This window comes from Miniopterus schreibersii (genome assembly GCF_964146895.1).
Source record: "Miniopterus schreibersii genome assembly, chromosome: 15".
NCBI classification, from domain to species: Eukaryota; Metazoa; Chordata; class Mammalia; order Chiroptera; family Miniopteridae; genus Miniopterus; species Miniopterus schreibersii.
This window is the reverse complement of record NC_138115.1, coordinates 18,356,202-18,361,413: the sequence shown is the minus strand read 5'-3', so window position 1 is coordinate 18,361,413 and position 5,212 is coordinate 18,356,202. Positions and strand designations below refer to the sequence as shown.

At 37.5% G+C, this 5,212-nt stretch overlaps 1 pseudogene across 1 annotated transcript; it reads left to right on the top strand.

Annotated features, from left to right (window-relative positions):
• The first annotated feature begins 486 nt into the window (after nt 1-486).
• On the top strand, nt 487-942 carry LOC308567872 (large ribosomal subunit protein uL23 pseudogene; annotated as a pseudogene). The gene has a single exon. The product of its transcript is annotated as a large ribosomal subunit protein uL23 pseudogene (transcript).
• The last annotated feature ends 4,270 nt before the right edge of the window (nt 943-5,212 follow it).

Here is a 5,212-nt window from a genome sequence, read left to right as displayed (position 1 = left end):
TAATTGAGAAAAGAGATGCATGTCAAAACGCTTTTGGTTCCAAGTAACAGCATCCAAGTAAAAACTAACTTGAGAGAATTTAGTAGCTGAATTGACTCAGAAAGCTATGAGGTCAGCTTAAAGTATCGGAAGACATAATACATTTGTTTAGTGCCAATTTTCTCTCCAGGAGGGCAGAGACCTTGTCTGTCTTGTTTGTGTCATGTCCCTAGAACTTTGGACACAGTCTGATACTTTTAAGATGCTAATTAAATATTCACTGAAGAAATGAATAGCATAAACTATTCTAAGTAAGACAGCAATGGCCATCGGCACAGGCACCCACGCTGGCCATAAACAACATGTTCTTAAGTGCAAAGTATTTTGAAAATTAACCACAATAACTTTTTTAGATAAAAAATATGATAGTGGAAAGGAATATGAGTTTTATAGAAATACTAAATCTCAACTTAGCTTGAAAAAATGTACAAAGACCTTTTTAAGAAGATGGCACTGAGAGCAAAGGAGGAAGCCCCTGCCCTTCCCAAGGCCCAAGCCAAAGCAAAGGCTTGGAAGGCAAAAAAAGCAGTGCTGAAAGGCATCCACAGCCAATCAAAAAAGGAGATCCACACATCACCCACCTTCCAACGGCGAGGACACTGTGGCTCTGAAGGCAGCCTAGATATCCTCGGAAGAGCACACCCAGCTTGACCACTATGCCATCATCAAGTTCCCCTGTCTACCAAGTGAGCCATGAAGATAGAAGACAACACCACACTTGTGTTCATTGTGGATGTCCAGGCCAATAAGCACCAGATCAAGCAGGCTGCAAAGAAGCTCTATGACACTGACGTGGCCAAAGTCAGCACCCTGATCAGGCCTGATGGAGAGAAGAAAGCATATGTTTGACTGGCTGCTGACTATGATGCTTTGGATGTTGCCAACAAAATTGGGATCATATAAACTGAGTCCAGCTGGCTAATTCTAAATACAAAAATTTTACACTGAAAAAAAAAGTGCAAAGAACTTGGTAAAACTAACTGGGAAAATTATTAAAAATCACAAAATGGAATAAATACCCATTTTATAAATTTGGCAATGATTGCTTACAGATTGTGAAATATCTTTAGTCCAAGAATTTCCTTTTAACAGATTTGACTTCACTAGCAAGAAGATATTTTGGATTAAACTGTGCTCTTTCTTTGCATTAAGGAACAATTTAAAGTGAGCATTAATGAAAGAAATTATATTTTAGAGGGAAAGAAGAGCAAGTAGGAGGAAAATAAAGACAGAAGGTTAAATTACTTTTAGGTCCTGATAGCTAGAGTTCGGTTTCAGAGGATGGAGTTGCTGGGCAAAATAAGTAGCAAGTTAAAGTAGAGTCAAAATTCTCTGGAGGTCTTTAAATACATGGGTGACAAGACTCTTCTTAGTTTCATAGTCACTAAAAGATTTCCAAGCAGGAAATTGCTGTTTAGAAAGAACAATGTGGCAGCATTGCTTACAAAAGATTACTGTGAACAGAATAGCAACTACTGAACTAGGAGCTAGACCGTAGGGAAAATCACTGAAGTTTGAGCTAGGGATACGGCAGTGGGGAAAAGACAGGAAAGGATGGTCAAAGATGAAGAGGGCACGGCAGCGCGTGTGAGGTCAGACAAGGATCTCAATCTTGGCTTCACCACAGCTCATACCCTGGCCATCATGGACAGGGCACTCAGTAGTTACCCCTGCCCCGCAATTTTACATCTCACTTCTAATGGTTCCAAATCTTCAATCCTGACCACAGAGGAAGCGCATGATCCCGGCCTGACGGGATGGTATCTCCTTGGCATCAGTGGTCATGTGACCCAACCAGGGGCTTATATATTGCACTGGAAGAAATTCTCTCCATGTTTAAAAGGCCCCTCTGCAGCAGAAAAGAATCAGAGGCAGGAGAAAGTTCCAAATGAATTGAGTCCCCAGTTCCAGTCCTTAAGGCACCCATGCATACAGGTCTTCCCTGATCTTGGAGCTGACTCAGTATGATTCTTAGCTATATAAACCAATAAATTCCCTTATGAAAACTTAACTTTAATTTTTTTCACTTGAAACCAAAAGAGTTCCAATAATGCATAAGCTCAGTTTTCTCAATTGTGACATGGCAGCATTGGCAATGAGCTCCCCACACATCCTCCAGAGTTGTGGCAAGGCTCAAAACAGAAATCACACTCTAAACTATTAAGCACTGTAAAAATTAAAGCTCTCCACTCTGAGTAGATATTTTTTATCACAATTGAATCAATATATTGTAAATGCACAGTCATTTTCCTTTTTTACAGACACGTATGTATCTGATCTAAAACCAAAAGAATGATGACTTATAATACCAGCTTTTATGTGCATGTTTTATAGAGCCAGTCAGTCAGCTAAGAAATTAAGTAGTTGGGATAATTACTAGAGAACTCATTCTTAAAGAGACTATCCAAACCATCTTCAGATGCAAGATTTTAAAAAGGCAAGGGTTTAACTTTTTCTGTTAATATACACCTTGAACAAAACAGATGGAATGAAGCTCTATGGTTTCAACAGTTTAAAGATTAATACAATTAGTATATGCAGACTAAGTTAAAAATTTTAAGTAAGTTGTGACAATGGTTTGCTATAATTTTTGCAACCTGTTCTTGATATTGTTCAATTAGTAAAAACAGTTAGAATCATTACTCAGCTATTTTAGATTCTACTTTTTCTTTCCATTTAATTCCACCTTAAGCCCCTTTAACTAACTAAGCACAAGAGATCAAGCTATGGAAGATTGACTCCAAGATGCAAATTAATTAATATCTAACACTGTATGAAAGATTACTTTTTGAAATACAGGGAACTCATCTTTTACATTAACATTACCTAAATTTAGAGAAGACAACTTTTTCCATTTGGTGTGTCTACAAAAAAGATAGTAAGAAAAATAAATAAGTTTTACTCTTAGCTATGAGGTTTACTTTGAGATATAAAATGAAGTTTTTGGTCAAACAGGTACCATTAAATAATAAAAGTACAGCCCAAATCCATTAAAAGTATATTTTTCAATTAAGCATTAAACCTTGTCTCTCTTCTGTTAATTTCATATGCTTGCACAGGCAAAGAAATTATTAAATATTATTTGAATTGCTAATACAGGCCAACTAATTGTGCTAAAAAAGAACTAATCCAGCCCGATGGCAATTATCCATGTGAAAAATTAGTTTTCTTAGGAGGTGGCATTGTGCAATTTGGCTTCTAATTGGTGTATGGCACCAATTAATGTCTAACAATACATCTAGCAAATGAAAGAAAATTTATTGAAAATGAGTAAAATGTCATGCTTTAGTAGTACAGACTAATGTCAGTGTTTGTCTCCCACTCCTTTATTATTTTATATTATTTTTTTTTTGTCTTGCTGGTTAGGACTCATTTGCATTTTCTTCTAGCCCTGTATTAGCCAGTAGCCTTTCTGGGTTCCCAACTTTCTTCAGTTAACAATTGATAGGCACTTACCCACTTTTTGGTGTGTGCCATGCTCTCTGGTAGGCCCTGGGGAAGCCCCAGAAGCAATCAAGATATATTCTTGTTGTTATGTGTTAAGGTTGTGTCTCTTTTTCAATAAGCTTTCCCTGATATTCTAAAATTGGTCCAGCCTCAGTATTTCTATAGCAACTTGTAGTTATTTCTATTTTGTAATTATAATAATGATGATGACTAATATTCATAGTGGGCTTGTTATGTGTCAAGTATATTTTTTAACAACTTTACATGCATTAACACATTTAATCCTTAGAAACATGTGAGATAATTACTATTATTATTACATCCTTATTTTATAGAAGAGAAAACTGTGCCGTAATGCAGTTAAATAACTTTCCCAAGGTCACACAGTTAAGCGAGAGAGTCATGTGTTTTTTTGTTTTTGTTTTTTTGGTGTGTTTTTTTTAAATATATCTTTATTGATTTCAGAGAGAGGAAAGGAGAGGAAGAGAGAGAGATAGAAACATCAATGATGAGAGAGTCATTGATCAGCTGCAGCCCGCAACCCGGGCATGTGCCTTGACCGGATATCGAACCCTGATCGCCTGGATCCTAGGTCGATGCATAACCGCTGAGCCACTCCCGGCCAGGCGAGAGAGTCGTGTTTTAAGCACAGACTATCTACAGTGTCTGTACTCTTGGCCACTCATCTATAATGTCTTCATTTTAGCCAAACTCCACTTAACTGACTTAGTGAATGAACTAAAAAAGAAATTTGAAAAGAATAAGTGTCAGACTCATGAGAATATAAATTAACACGAATGCTCAAAACATGCTTTAAAAATAAATAAGAGTGAGACAACTAGAAATGATGTGGAATCCCAAACAGTAGACTCACACTAAAAAAATAACAAATGTTTGCACATGTGTTTATTTTAACCTAAAGTAAAATGTTATATATATATGCACATATGTATATATGTGTGTGTGTATGCATATATATGTGGTATGTGTATATATATATAATTTCTATTACTCCACTCTCTAATAAAAAATTACTTAAGTGACTAAGTATCCATCCTAATCATATTAGCTAACAATGTTTCCACCTTTCCCAAGTTCATCTGCCTACTTGTGTCTACCCCCCATGACTCTCTAAGCTGTTCATTTAGCACCATGATTAGCAAGGTTTTTACATACATGCGATGCTCACAAAATACTCTTTAGATGGATGGGTGGATGGATGGACAAGGTGGGAATGATATCATGGAGAACAAGAAGTCTGGTGACATTAGAGCCTAGTGGGGAAGATCATTGAGAATGGTAAGAAAAGCTTAGTCTCTTGTGTTGGAAAGTTTGAGGATTTTCTGAAAGTGACTGGGAGCCACTCAATTTGAGGAGAGGATTAACATGATCATACATGGGTATAAATAGAAACTTAACGGTGACAGACCAGGTGAGAAAGACATAAGACACAGCAGTATTGAGCGTATGATGGCTATAGCATTGTGCCTGGCAAGTGTCTGAGAACAGGAAGCCGAACTGACCAAGCGCCCCAGCTTCCTCTGAAATCCTTCCTAGCATTTGCCTTGAGTGCCTGCTTCCCATGGGCTACTCACAGGGAATGACCAAGCACAGCAAGGATACCATGCTAGTCCTGGAAACATGAACAACTCTGATGGGTGACTTGGGCTCAAAGACTCCCTGGTGGCCTCACAGAATACCCTTAGATTCAGGGCAGACTTGGACA